Source organism: Armigeres subalbatus, chromosome 3 (genome assembly GCF_024139115.2).
Source record: "Armigeres subalbatus isolate Guangzhou_Male chromosome 3, GZ_Asu_2, whole genome shotgun sequence".
NCBI lineage: Eukaryota > Metazoa > Arthropoda > Insecta > Diptera > Culicidae > Armigeres > Armigeres subalbatus.
Window position 1 is genome coordinate 35,587,557 of NC_085141.1, and position 15,727 is coordinate 35,603,283.

The window sequence follows — 15,727 nt, forward strand, 5'->3', positions numbered from 1 at the left end:
ACAGGACACTTTATTTGGCTTCTCTTTCTTCTTATCCCTTCGTAACACTTCCTAACCCTTTTCGTCCCACTTCCTTATTCGCTACTCTAACCTTTACTTCGGGGCCCCTACTTCCTTCCACAGCTCCACCACTCCTTCCCTTTCTCCACCACTGCTTACTCTGCTCCTCTGCTTACAAGGCTTCAACGGCGGCTAATTCTAGAAATCCGGCACCCAGCGATGGCGACACAATGTCTTCCGGGTTGGCTTGGAAGTCCGTCGTAGTTTTCGGTACGAACACGCACACACTCGACCTGCCAATATGGTGACGGATTGGCCTTCAGCGGGTACGATGCCGGTATCAGTCGAGGACGGCACACTACGGCTTTCTTCGGAACTTGAAACTCAAAACGGCGGGGTTCTGAAGCCCACAACACCTTCTCTATTTCCACTGTCCACTTTTCTCTAACTAACTTCTCCACTTCCAATAACTTGCTAGCTCGGGATTATAAACTTTCTCGATCGAATGCTTTTTCTTTAGTCGAGAAATTTGGACAGGGAGATGTTTATTTAATGTGTTGGGGTTCATGACCTCGTCCCTCGGTCAGTGACCTTCCATGTGACCCAATGGCCACATTACGCCACCCCTTAATGGCCGTCCAAAGGGCCAGCATGTAAATAATGTTTTTTGGATGTGCAGCCTTATTTGCTAGTGGACATTTTCGGAATCTGGCGATGCGTTATGACGACGGACAACAAAAAGCCTCTAATGAATCCGAGGCAATTAACTCGTTGAAAGACGGTCTGGCGAGATTAAATGATGCTGTGAATTCATTGTCGGCAAAAGTTGATTGTCAGCCAAAAACACCGGTGGATTCATTAAAGTTTCGGTACAATGATGTGCTTAAAACTACGTACTCTCCAAAACGCAGGCGCGTCTCAGAGAATCACTAGCCTCAGATCGCCTTCAGACCCGCTAAGAACCGTGGTACAAGTAAGGCATTATGTGAGACGGTGCAAACAATCCAATCTCTCGGCTTTCCATCCAAGTACCACCGAACAGGAAATAATAGAATTTGTTCAAAACTGTCTTGGCATGGGAAATGAGCTTCCTAATCCAAAAGTGGTGAAGCTAGTGTCAAGAGGAAAGGATATATCAACCATGCGGTTCGTTTCGTTCAAATTTGGGCTCTCTAGATCATTGACTGAAATCGCTCTAAGCGCTGAATCGTGGCCTGAAAATGTGTACTTCAGGGAATTCGAAGATCGTCCAAAAAACTTGCCACAGATTGTGAAAATCAACATGGATCACGTTGCTCCACCGAAAGATTCTGGTACAACGCAGGCTTCTCCAATGGAACTCCAGACTCATCAATGACATCGCTAAATAATCTTCCTACCCTCTACAATACATCTTTACCAGGACGCATTGCCTACAGCTCTGAGGGAGATCCTAATCTACTCGACCCAGTCTGCCGCTTGTTCCTGTCGTCAAAGTCGTCCTGGCCCTGTGGTCGAGGTTTGTGATGGGATCTCCCGACGGCATCCCCCAGGCAAGTATGCGTGTGATAGAACCGTTTTCCTGCCTAATTCCTCCCCATGTTCCAGCGAAATATATTGCACTCCATTACATCGTTTCGACAAACGGCAATCAGATGATAGTACTTCATCACCAGGACGCACAGTATACAGCATATTGGAAGCCCCGGCGCCCCTCGGCCCAGTCGTGCAAGAAGCAGTTCCAAGTCATCACAGTCGTCCTGGCCCTGTGGTCGAGGTCAGCAAAGGGGTCTTCCAGCCTGTGATATCAGGCAAGTATTCGTTTTGCAGTAGCTCATCCCTGCCTGACAAACCTTCCAGTTCCAGCTCACTCGGACCTATTGTGAAAGCACTCTCTAGACCGGTCCCTTCGGTAATCAAGGACAGTTTATCTGATTTGCGGTTTTATTACCAAAATGTTCGAGGCTTAAGGACGAAAGTAGATGATGTCTTCCTGTCTACATCTGAGTTGGAGTATGATATCTACGTTTTCACGGAAACATGGCTGGACGATTGAATACAATCGTCGCAGTTGTTTTGCAGCAACTATGCAGTGTTCCGTGTCGATCGTTGTGTTACCAATAGCTCTCGCCGACGTGGAGGCGGTGTTTTGATAGCGGTAAGCAAAAAAATCGGGTCATCACTCGTTACTCTTCGCAACGGTGCGAATATCGAACAGCTGTGGGTTAAAGTGTCTGTTCGGGCAATTGATCTATTCGTTGGCGCTTTGTACATCCCCCCGATAAAAGTCAAGACAGAACATTTATGCAGTATCACATCGACACTGCATCTGAGATCTGTAGCTTACGGAAGGATTCAGACTCCATGGTGCTTTTCGGAGATTTCAATCAACCACGTTTAGTATGGAAGCAAGCGTATAGTGACCACGCATTCGTCGATGCTTTGCAGTCACATATCTCCATGGCCAGCCAGATTATGCTCGACAACATGGCATTTCACGGATTACATCAACGAAATATGATCAGGAATTGCAATGAACGCATATTGGACCTTGTATTTAGCAGCGACTCTGATACTACCAATAAATTTACATCTCTAGCTGCGGAGGAGGTTGTCCCTATCGACAGCTTTCATCCACCACTCGATTTCTGCGTAACATTCCAGTCTGTGATATCATTTTCTGATGAAATTGACCTCTCCGCACGCGATTTCCGCCGAGGTGATTTTGATACAATGTGCGGTCTGCTATCGGATCGAAGTGACGCGAAGTACTGACGTGGATTCTGCTGTTTCTGCATTCAACACTATTTTGCGCAATTGCATTGCCCAGACTGTCCCACTCATCCGACCTCCTAAGAAACCAGCTTGGGACAACTCGCGGCTTCGTGCATTACGACGTCGTCGTTTCAAGATGCTGCAGCAGTACTGTCGTCAAAGATGCTATTTCTCGAAACAACAATTTGATGAAGCGAGTCGCATATATCGTGGATATAACCGTTTTCTGTACAAACAGTATGTGAGGCGGAAACAGGACGATCTTCGCAGAAATCCGAAAAATTTTTTGGTCTTTTGTCAATTCTAAACGACAGGAAAATGGTCTCCCTACATCGATGTATCTAGGTGACGGCTTGGCAAACAATTTGGATGAAAAGTGCGCGCTATTCGCAGAGCAGTTCTCTAGCGTTTTTACGAATAATATTCTTACCGCCGAAGAAACGAACGCAGCAACCCATACAGTACCACGTGATTTGATTGATCTAGACATTTTCCAAGTGACTACACTGATGATCGAGTTGGCGCTTAAAAAGCTTAAGTTGTCGTTTTGTCCAGGACCAGATGGTATCCCATCGTGCATATTCAAGAAATGTGGGCCCGTACTAGCGGAACCTCTACTGTACATTTTCAACCAATCTTTGCAACAGCAAAAGTTCCCGACTGTTTGGAAAACGTCTCATATGCGGCCAGTTTTCAAAAAAGGTGACAAGTCAAATGTTGCTAACTATCGTGGGATTACTTCACTCTCAGCTGGTTCAAAATGCTTGGAAACAATTGTGAATGATGTTATGTTTGGATCGTGTCGCACTTACATCAGTAAAGCACAACACGGCTTTTATCCTAGGCGATCTGTGGAAAGTAACCTTTGTGACTTTACATCAACCTGCATCAGTGCCATGGACAGTGGCGCACAAGTAGATGCAATATACACCGATATCAAGGCTGCATTTGACACAGTGCATCATGGAATTCTGTTGGCTAAACTACGTCGTCTCGGGTTTACGGAAAGAGTTTGCAATGAATCAAATACAGTGGCTGGTTTCCTACCCGCCGCTGCCAGCACCAGGCGCTAACGTATATGTGAAAATAGCCAGCATGAGTTAACCATCCGAAGTTTGTATGGCAAAAGGCATCTAACCCGGGTTTTCTCAACAGTTGGAACTTTCAACGAAAAACTATTTGGTACCAGTTATGTAGGAAAGTGTCCGCTACCATGCCTACCAAATATTTTTTTGATTAAGGTGCTCATTTTCGTGATATTAAACATTAGATGCTTTTCGCCATACTGATTTCCAAAAGTTAACTCCTAGTGTGCCGCTGTAAGCACGCTCAAAGCAGGCGATTCATTGGCTACAGTCGTATCTTAAAGATAGATGTCTATGTGTAAAAATTGGTGCAACCGAATCACTTTCCTTTACGCCTGGCTCTGGAGTGCCACAAGGAAGCAATTTAGGACCTCTACTGTTTACGTTATTCTTTAACGATGTTAGTATTCTCCTGGCCGACGGTGTTTTACTAATTTACGCTGACGATTTGAAAATCTTCCTCATCGTTCAAAGTGACGCAGATTGTAGGGAACTTCAAAAGCTTTTGGATATCTTAGCACGTTGGTGTCTCATGAACTACCTTCAAGTTTGCGTTTCCAAATGTTGCGTTATCTCATATCGTCGACGGAAGTCTCCGATATTATATGATTACATTATTATATTATTATATTACATATATATATTATATGATTATATGATTACAGCATAAATGGTCAACAAATTGAACGTGTGGATAAACTGAAGGATCTTGGAGTGTTGTTGGATTACCAACTAACATTTAAGCTGCATTACTCTTATGTAGTAGTAAAAGCCAATCGTCAACTAGGATTCATCCTCAAGATTGCTAAAGAGTTTAACGACCCAATATGCCTGCGCGCCCTATACTGTTCTTTGGTCAGATCCATTTTGGAATTTGCGTCGGTGCACTATGGGGCGGCTCCATACAAGTAGGTGGCCGAAAATATTTTCATTTCATTTCTGCAATATTTCCCACTTATATCGTAGATTATTGTCTAAAAGATGTGAAATACTTGTTTTGCAGGTCGTTATTACTTCTAAGGTCTCCAAACTCCCTGGAATACAGACCTTTGATCTCTAAGGAATATATCCCTTTTATCTACGAATGTCTCATGTACACAGCAGTCTATAGATGTGTATTTTATTGCAGCGCAGACCTGTAGAGTTCAAACTAGAAAATTGTATACACAGGATTTTATTTTTACACGATTTTTTTTCACTCGTATTTTTGATCGTGTGACTTCAATTTACCACCAAACTCTTCGCAACATGTTTCAAAAAATCCAGAATAAATCGAAGAAAAATCACATGATAATTAATAAGCGTTAAACATTTAGGATGAGTGGAAAATTGAGAAAATGTAAATCGTGTAAAAACAAAATCCAGTGTACTGCTTTTATGTGAATTGAGTTGTACAGATGTTCTAAGTTGCACAAGGACTCCGTCAAATACAGGCCATTGCATCTACATACGTAACAGGTTGTCTTTGTAGGATTTTTCAGATTGGTTCAGGCTCTTAACCCGTAAAACAAGTAAAGGGAATACAATATAAAGCTCTATTAAAGCTAAACGAACTCCATGCAATAAAAGCTTCAAGATATATAAGTATACTGCAACAACATTTATTTATTCATTATGTACATGAACATCCTCAACAAAATCATCATTTATTTCTTCAAGATCGATTAAAATATCTGCTATGGTATATTTTTCTGTACTCGAATCTGTTGTATTGCAAGAAGTTTCAGTCACTAAAAACTTTGAACATCTTCTGGATATTCCAGATTAGATTTATTTTGAAGTCGCTTACCTAAGTTGAGGGAGCTTATCAAAGGATCCGACGAGTTCATAGCACGAATGAAAACGTCATGTAAATTTTCTTCTCTTGTCTTGTCTTCTCTTCTTTCACCTAGGTACATACCAATAATTATCGAAAGATATCCTTAGGTACAGACATTTTTGCTTCTTGTATTCACATATTGGATTTTAATTAATATCAAAATTTTACTTTTTATGAAATAATTTCAAATGAAGCCTAGAGTATTTTCGTAACCCTCAAGAGTATATTTTTTTTCATATTTATTTGCTTGATACTTGATAGATAATGAGTTGCCTCTTCTTGGTGAGCCTACGCCAAATGGAGTATCATAAAGCTGCATAAGCTATCGTGTACACGGCCTACCACGAAGCCTACGACACTTTTCGTGTTATCTACTATCTCTATTTTAACTGTTCTTGATGCTCTTTTGTCATACGCATGGGATTTGTATCCAGCCAATCTGCCGTGGCGTGACCCGTTAAATTTGCCTCCGTATGAACACCGTTGTGCCTTACTAGGAATTGAACCACTACATGTACGTCGTAAAACTAACCGGGCAGTTTATGGCGCCAAATTAATACATAGTGAAGTCGACTGCCCTGCTCTGCTGGAACGTGTTCGTTTTTATGCCCCAGAACGTATCCTACGATCGAGGCAACTGATACAACTATCAGCTAGGAACACTATTTATGGAGCCTCTATTTGCAGAGCATTTCGAGAAGCATATTCTTTATTTGACTTTAATTTATCTACGGAAGCATTTCGACAACGTTTGCGTACATCACGTATATTCAATTAATTGTTTAGTATAATTTAATTAAGTATAATACATTAAGACCATGATGTCAGATGGATACAACAATAAATAAATAAATAAATCGGTCCTCTGGTGGTGGGACACTGTAGTTCAGTGGGTGGTTGACTGCGTAGGGTGGTGGTGAAGCTCAATTTAGGACCTAGCCTACTACAGGGGCTAACTGGGAAAAACCTACACTGAGACACGAGTATTACCTGCATTTGCAACATTTATTCCACGAAATACACTACACTAAACACGGATTTCTCGGTAACACTCTCGGCATAACATAACCAACACTTACAATCTTGACGAAGTTTGTGATAACGGATATCTTTTCTTGAAAATATAAATTATTTGTTATTTCAATAGGGCGCTTATAGACTATTTTGTTTGCCTCGATGATGATGATGGTATTTTATTTATTGAGTGTATTTTTACATTCTTTTGTGTGGTCTACAAATATTTGAGAATCGCGCGCGAAATACAGGTATAAATGACTTTTTACGATTTTATAATCAATACTTGAAACATTTGGAACTGTTTGAAGGATACTATGAAAAGTAGTGAGCTCTCGGATAGAACGCGATTTTATCGAGACTTTTGGTATCTACGGAGAGGTAACACAAGTTTTGAATTTTTTTCGAGTAAATTAAATTGATTGGTACTAGCGAGAATAGTTTGAGTACACGCTTCTTGACGAAACTTTTGGCATCATGCGAGAGGTATCACAAGTTTTGTATCTTAATCGGACTCGTTGTACCACTGATGATGCTTGCAAAACTCTGTGGTGGAATTCAACTGTTTCTTTTTACTAACTTATGTTTTTTGCTGTATAGCGATGTTACAGTGACCTGCATAATAAAAAGCTTACTTGCCGTTTCTCATACAAAATGGTCAACTTTGGAGATCTAGATCTCGATTGCGTGTGAACCAATTTTGTTGAAAATTTGACCAGAGCTCAGATATAACTTGATTTTTACCACACCTAAGCTTCGACCATATTGATTCATAGGGTAAAAAATTATCGCGGTAATACCAAAACGATTTTTTTTGGAAAAAAAATTATTTTATGATATCTTGAAATCTACAACTCTTAGTGTACAAGTATATTCCGCAAGCTTTTTTGTATTGCCAAAATACGCGTTTTTGCCGAATAAGTAATTAGTTTACAACCTACAGAGGGGCCCTCCTTAGCCGTGCGGTAAGACGCGCGGCTACAAAGTGTGTAGCTTGCTGCTGCGCCAGGAAATCACCCATTGCGCATTATTGCACTCGGCGAAGGTATCGCCTTACTCGGATCACTGTTGGACTCTGACTGAGCAAGAACGATGCTTGGCTGCTTGCTCGTCACCAACACCAAGACGGCATAAACAGCATATAATATAGAGTGGTATACAACAGGGCTGTCTCGCCGCACACATCCCCCTTTCTCTCCGGCTTTTTTATTAGTCTCTTGCAATTATAACTTGTCCTTGGTTTTCTCTTTTATTGTAAATGTATTGTTGAGCTTATATTTAATTAAACACTCGGTAAAAATACGACTACAAACCCGCATAATGAAAAACGACATACCATGCAGTCAAAATTACATATGCGTTATAAGATATATTGTCACTTTTCACTTCATTGTTGGCGTACAATTTTAAGCTTGATTCACCATTCCAACCCTACATCAACACTCACTGTTAATACATAACATACTGTCGATGTGTAATTATATAGTTCTACAATTGTACATCTACCAACTGATGTATGGTACATCGAAAATTTTGTTCGAAAAAACGACCGAATTTAAATGTTAATTATACTTAACCGCCCATTACTCATATAGTCGTTTGGCCGTTTACCATCTGAGCTGCTGTTGAAACAGTATATGAGACTGTACATTTATAGTTAACTATTATTAGTGAGACCATCGCTACAATAACACTTATTCTCTTCAATTATAACAGATGCGGTCTACGTATGGTCCATGATTATGCGGGAAGATTTATTTGCCGAAGGCACCATTCAAAGGCCAAGGAAATCGAAAACCATTTTCTATGGAATATTGTCTTATATTCACACGCAGAAAAATATATTGTAATAACAATAAGATTTGACATAAATTTGAAAAGAATTTCACATTGTTTTGGCGGTAACAAGAATCTATTATTATTTTTAAAATCAAGCCGTATCGAGTATTGTTGAAACAAAAAGAAAATGCCTTTGAATTTAAATGGGTTTAGATCTTGGCTAAAATAGTAACGTAGTCATTTCGCCACGGCTGATTAAAATAATATTGTTGTTTTTATAATATATTTTTTATTGATTCAATGATAAATGGAATAGAAAAAAATATTAGAATATTGTTGTTTTTATAATCATTTTTATTGAAATAATAAATTGTTTCACTTGAAATTATAGTATTATTATTGGATTTGGCATTTTTCTCAATTATTATTTGGTCCACACAGTCAGTTTAGACAAATTTTCATGTGATACATTTTTATTGTTAATCATTTTCGTTTTTTTATGTTGGTGATCAAACGACCGATGGATTGCTGTTGTTTGTGGTGACAATTTACCTCCCGATTCATTTGCGTTGATCACTATCAGCGCACATCATCATCGTCCGCCAACACATAGCACTTGAAATCGAGAGTTTACTCCTTTTGGTCCGCTATGCTGTTTCGTGAACCCGTTAAGCGTTCCATCATAATCAGCATCATCGGTGATTCGTTGTCCGTGTGCTGCAAATCTGGTTAAAACGGTTTCCAATACCGGATCAACTTCCGCTACCATCCCCAATAGGTACGTTCTGGGTATCGTACCTTCAGCCGGAAAATTCTGCCACCACTGCGAGAGCAAATTGTCTATGATGCCCACGATCGTGGTCACAGTGTTGTGGAGTTGGGCCTCGTGTGGAGCTGGTGCCGTTTTCTGGGAATAGGGAACTCTGGGAAATACCGAACCAATGCACAAAAAAACCTGAAAGATAAGTTTTATTTTTAAAATGTCGATATTCGATACCACTGCTAATTTTGCCGACGGTAGCAATATACTAATATTTAGGAAGTATAACACTATTTGTTGAACTTATAATGAGAAACCCATAATGCTTTTATCTCGGTTTTTACTTACATGTAGTTTTTAGTTATAAAATGATGGAAACCTTCGAGTTTCAGCGAAAAAAACATTGCATATCGAGGAGCACTGTTTGTGTTTTTTTTTATTTGTGAATATTTGGCTGACATTACAACGAGGGAGTGGTAGGCAGTGTTTTTGCTGCAGTTGAGCGTTATGTTCGTTATGCTATGTTACGGTCGGTGTGTGTGTCTAGAACGGACGAGGGTATGGACAGATGATTGTACGTTAAATACAATAATATTTTTTATTAAGTCAAAATGATTTCTTATTGTTTCCACAATAATATTGATAAAACCTGCTTATGAAAACAAACATATTTTCAATTATAAGCAATGGATGTTTATATTATATAAACAATAATAATCAACATAAATTCAAATGATTTCTGTTCTATAAATGTAACAAACGTTTTTATTGGTTCAATGGATTCAAATTTCTGTCCGTGCAGGCAACGAACAGATATTTCCGGTTTGAATAGATGAAGTTTCCTCCAACAGTTGTTCATTCACCTCATTCATATGCTCCAAGATTCAATTTGTACGTTGGTCTTCCTGGTCTTCAACCCATAGAGGGCCATCGCACTTTGTAGGTGGTTGGCAGTACGATTTTCTACTACAATTTTGGCGCGTCAATCTCCAGCTGCTGAGCGAAGCACATCAACTCATCACCACGACCTCCTACCAAATATTCCACTCTCTCATCTGTCACTTTCCCATCTAGGGCTAATGCTAATGGCTAATATATATCCCCTTTATTTGGTTTATGTCATTTTCCATACCCGTCTCAATCCCTACAGATGCGTCTCCGAATCTCGTCGCTGGTTTATTCATTTCTTTTATTCAGTTTACATCTAAACAGACAACACTGAATCAACAATTTGACGCTATAATACACGGTTCGAGGCCTGCACCTGGTCTGCCCACCTCGCCCGCTGTGCTCTACCCCGTCTCATTCCTGCCGGATCGGAAGCGAACACCATCTTTGCAGGGTTGCTGTCCGGCATTCTTGCAACATGTCCTGCCATCGTACCCTTGCGGCTTTAGCTAACTTCTGGATACTGGGTTCGCCGTAGAGCTGGGTGAGCTCGTGGTTCATTCTTCGCCGCCACATATCGTCTTCTCTTTAGCCCTCTTTGGGCCTCTTTAGCCGTGCGGTAAGACGCGCGGCTACAAAGCGAGACCATGCTGAGGGTGGCTGGGTTCGATTCCCGGTGCCGGTCTAGGCAATTTTCGGATTGGAAATTGTCTCGACTTCCTTGGGCATAAAAGTATCATCGTGCTAGCCTCATGATATACGAATGCAAAAATGGTAACCTGGCTTAGAAACATCGCAGTTATTAACTGTGGAAGTGCTTAATGAACACTAAGCTGCGAGGCGGCTCTGTCCCAGTGTGGGAATGTAATGCCAATAAGAAGAAGAAGAAGATATCGTCTTCTTGCACACCGCCAAAGATGGTCCTAAGCACCCGTCTCTCGAATAATCCGAGTGCTTGCAAGTCCTCCTCGAGCATTGTCCATGTTTCATGTCCGTAGAGGACTACCGGTCTTATTAACGTCTTGTACATGACACATTTGGTGCGGTGGCGAATCTTTTTCGACCGCAGTTTCTTCTGGAGTCCGTAGTAGGCCCGACTTCCACAGATGATGCGCCTTCGTATTTCACGACTAACATTGTTATCAGCCGTTAGCAAGGATCCAAGGTAGACAAATACCTAGACCACCTCGAAGGTATCCCCGTCTATCGTAACACTGCTTCCCAGGCGGGCCCTGTCGCACTCGGTTCCGCCCACAAGCATGTACTTTGTCTACGATGCATTCACCACCAGTTGTTGCTTCACGTTTCAGGTAGGTGTTCTGCCACCTTTGCAAATGTTCGGCCAACAATGTCCATGTCATCCGCGAAACAAACAAATTGACTGGATCTGTCATCGCTGGTATTGATTCCGTAGATCTGCAGTCAATTGAAGTACGCGAACACAATAACCGCCCTAGTTTCAGCTCCAAACTTCTTCTGAAACGAACTTTCTCTCGGAATTTGATCTGTCAAACTAAATGATGCGTTTTTAGTGCAATTTAATGAGAATCTAACGCACTTCGTCCGAAGTTGGGTTTCTAGCCTATATCTTGCAAGCTATGATGGCATAAACACCAGCTATCTCGCATCGACAAAACACGCTAGCAGTGTACCACTATCTTGTGCATCTTCGCATTCGTTCAAAAGCCTTCATTCCTTACACAAGCAAAATTATCGGCCACATATAGCAGATAAGCAAATTCTGCATTTATTATCCGCACTTTTTTTTTCAATCACACGCACACTCTCTAAAAGTAGTGATCGAAATCACTATATGTGCCATATTCCGAATACTGATCAAATTTGACACGATATTTAGGGAGCATCAGAGCTAGCGAAATATCAAATTCTTTTTATATGAAACTGTATCTGAATGATAAATACATCTCAAGACAAGACTGATCACCATCGATGCAAACTCATGGTGCAGCTACATTGTCTTCTTTTATGTCTTTTCCTGTCATGAACATCGTTTTCCGGGTGGTCATGTCTGTAGCAGGTTTCCTCTATCTTGTCGTTCCGTGTCAAAGCACCAATTTCGACATTGCTAAACGGTCCTTATACAAATCATACTAATAGAGTTATTCCATACCAAAGCGTAACTCTCTGAATGTTCCCGAAAGGATCGAAAGCGTTCGTGTAATTTGAAATACTCGTTTTTCCCCTTTCCAACGTCGCCTTAATTAATCTTGTTAGTTTATCCGAAAGTTCACATTCGTGCATTATATGCCATAGCAAACGAACATAACAAAACGATACAGATATATTTTTAGTATTCTATTCTGTAGTGTTGTCATAACATGTAAGGGAAGGTAATGATATGATAATTACTTCTGCCTCATACGCAGCTGGTCGTGGGATCAATCCCAAGTTCAATTCTCCTACTTTTTTCTCTCCATATATTTCTCATGTTTCAGCAATCGCTAAGATTAGAAAAAACCCAGATTAATCCACCTAGCGGTGATGATGCCTTTCTCGTTCAATGAGATAGGTTTCCACATCGAATGCAACTTGTTGCATCGGTTAGAGAATAAGTGCTTGAAATGAGTGACAATACTTTATTCAATTTTTTATAAGAAATGGTATTTTGCCCATACCCCCTGAGCTACACGGTAAACCGATTATACTCTTTTAGCACTATAAAGTACGCATAATCTTGGAAAAATGGAACTACGCCTAAAAGGAGTATATTTCGTTTACTCATTTATGAGTATATAGCTTATACGTCAAACAAAGCATACTTTTACTCCTTTTATACAAGATAAAAATGCATCATTTTACTCCGAAAATAGAAGGATAATGTGTACTTTTACCCTACAATCCCTACAATCAAGCAATCAACCATTCTACCAACTAACGAATCAAGCATCAATCAATCAAATAATCAACCTTTAAAGCAAGCTACCAATCATCCAAGCAATCATTCAACCAATCAAGCAACCAACAAAACAACATATGAACTAACGAGCCGACCAAACAATCAATCAACCAGTCAAGCAACCAATCAACCAAATTACCAACCAATCAAGGAATCAATAAAAAAAAGCAACCAACCAATCAACCATTCTTCCAACTAACAAATCAAGCAGCAACCAACTAACCAAATAACCAACGAATCAATCAACTAAATAATCAAACAACCAATAATTCAAGCAAGCTACCAACAAAACAACTAATCAACTAATTAGCCGACTAACCAATCAAGCAACCAACCAATCAACCAGTCAAGCAACCAACCAACAATCAAGCAACCAACAATTCAAGCAAGCTACCAATCAACCAAGCAATCAAACAACCAACCAGCTAATCAACCAATCAAGCAATTAACCAATCACCAATCAAACAACTAAATAACCAACCCATCCAGCCAATAACCAACCAAGCAGCCAACAAAACAACTAATCAACTAACCAGCCTACTAAACAATCAATCAACCTGTCAAGCAACCAACCAATCAATCATACCATACTACCAACTAACAAATCAAGCAGCAGCCAACCAAATAATCAACCAACCAATCAAGTAACCAACCAGTCAAACAAGCTACCAATCTACCAAGCAATCAAGCAACCAACCAACTAATCAACCAATCAACTAATCAACCTGTCAAGCAACCAACCAATCAACCATACTACCAACTAACAAATCAAGCAGCAATCAACCAAATAATCAACCAAGCAATCAAGCAACCAACCAACTAATTGAGCAACCAACCAACCAAGCAAGCTACCAATCAAACAACAAACTAATCAACCAAATCAACCAACAAGCTAATCAACCAAATAAGCAACCAACCAATCAACCATTCAAGCATCCAACAAAACAACTAATCAACTAATCAGCCGACCAATCAATCAATCAATCAGTCAAGCAACCAATCAACCAAATAACCTACCAGGATCTCGGAAGGATTCCCTGGATAAGCCAGGAATGATAGATAGGCAAAATAGGAAATATTCCGCGCAGAATCTCTGAAGGATTCCCTGCAGAATCTCGGAAGGATGGACTGCAGAATCTCCGCAGGATTTCCTCCCGAATCTCGGAAGGATTTTCAGCAGAATCTCGGAAGGTTTCCTTGCAGTTTTGGAAGGATTCCATGAGAATCCCGGAAGGATACGCTGTAGAATCTCGGAAGGATTCCCTGCGGGATCCCTTATGGAATATCGGAAGGACTGCGGAATGATTCTTTGTGGAATCTCAGCAAGGCTCCCTGCGGAATTCCAGACGGATTTGCTGCGTGATTCCGGAATAATTCGCTGCGGGACTCCAGAAGGATTCCCTTCGGATTTCGAAAATAATTCCCGAAAGCATTCTCTTCGGAATCCCGAAAAGAAATTGAAAATTATAAAGAAATAAGTCAGTTCAATTCTATAGACCAATTCAGATGGGTTATATATTAATATTTATATGTTCATTCATACCTAGTACACTTTAGTTCGAACAATGTGGATTACGGGATAGTGATTCCGCTTGACATGCCAAAACTTGAACGCGGTGCAAAAAAATAATTCACGGACAGCTGAACAGTGTCTTTCTTTCGAGAAGCTTCTTGTAACATATGTAGGATTTAGTTTACTTCTTTCTATAATTATTGTGTGATTCGATACATCAAACTGCGTGGGCGATAACCGCAGACGAAGCTGTACTCTAGGATTTCTCTGTTTGTATTTGGTATCTCCAGTCTCCGTCTGTTGCTACTACTATGAATTCTATAACACTCCAAGCTATTCCAGATCGTCGTTCATTTCTTGCAATCTGGCCCTCTCGCTATCGCTTCCGCCCTGTCCGCCGCCTTACTGACGCATACGATTGATCAGTAGTGTGAACACTTGGGCTGGCAAAGGTCTGTTGGAGGACTTGGAGAAGCTGTGCCGATGCTCGACACCGTTCTCGATGTCACCGGAAGAGATGATGGCCTTGCCCATCTGAATTTCCTGGAGGAAAAATCTTGCACTTCTTCATGGTCTGCCATGTTGGGCATCGTCGTCCGTGGCCCTCCAGCAGCCGAAACAGCCTTCGTCGCTTTCCTCCTCTCTCAGCTTCTTTTGAAGTCCGGATCTTTGCGGCGCTTTTGATCAGAAGTAGATGCAGTAGCTCAGGAACAGCGTTCCGGCCACGTCGGCTGCAATCCCGATAGTAGTTTTACTAATCTCCATCTCAACGATTCCGGACCCGAGCTTCACGGTGGCACTAGCACGTTAATTCCGAACGAGAGAGAGGTCGAAAAGCGAAGAAATTTTCCTGCTTTTCTCCACGAAATGAACTTCTAACCGCCTCACTCGCAGCTTCTTTTTGAAGTTCGGATCTTTGCGGCGCTTGTGATCGAAGTAGATGCAGTAGCCCAGGAACAGCGTTCCGGTCACGCCAGCTGCAATCCCGATGGTAGTTTTACTAATCTCCATCTCAACGATTAGCTTCACGGTGGCACTAGCAGGAACTAAGAACCATCAAGTTCATCTCACTTTATAATTTTAAAAGAACTTATTTATGATCAGAGCAGACAAAAAAACAAAAACAAAACATCGATGCTGTCAGTTATGCGTGCACGGAAAAATAATCATGCGGAAAATGATGACTGACAGCATCTGG

The 15,727-nt window shown here is 40.8% G+C and overlaps 1 pseudogene; it reads right to left on the reverse strand.

Annotated features, from left to right (window-relative positions):
* Positions 1 to 14,381: 14,381 nt before the first annotated feature.
* LOC134221010 (mitochondrial import receptor subunit TOM20 homolog) lies at positions 14,382 to 15,653 on the reverse strand (annotated as a pseudogene).
* Positions 15,654 to 15,727: the final 74 nt, after the last annotated feature.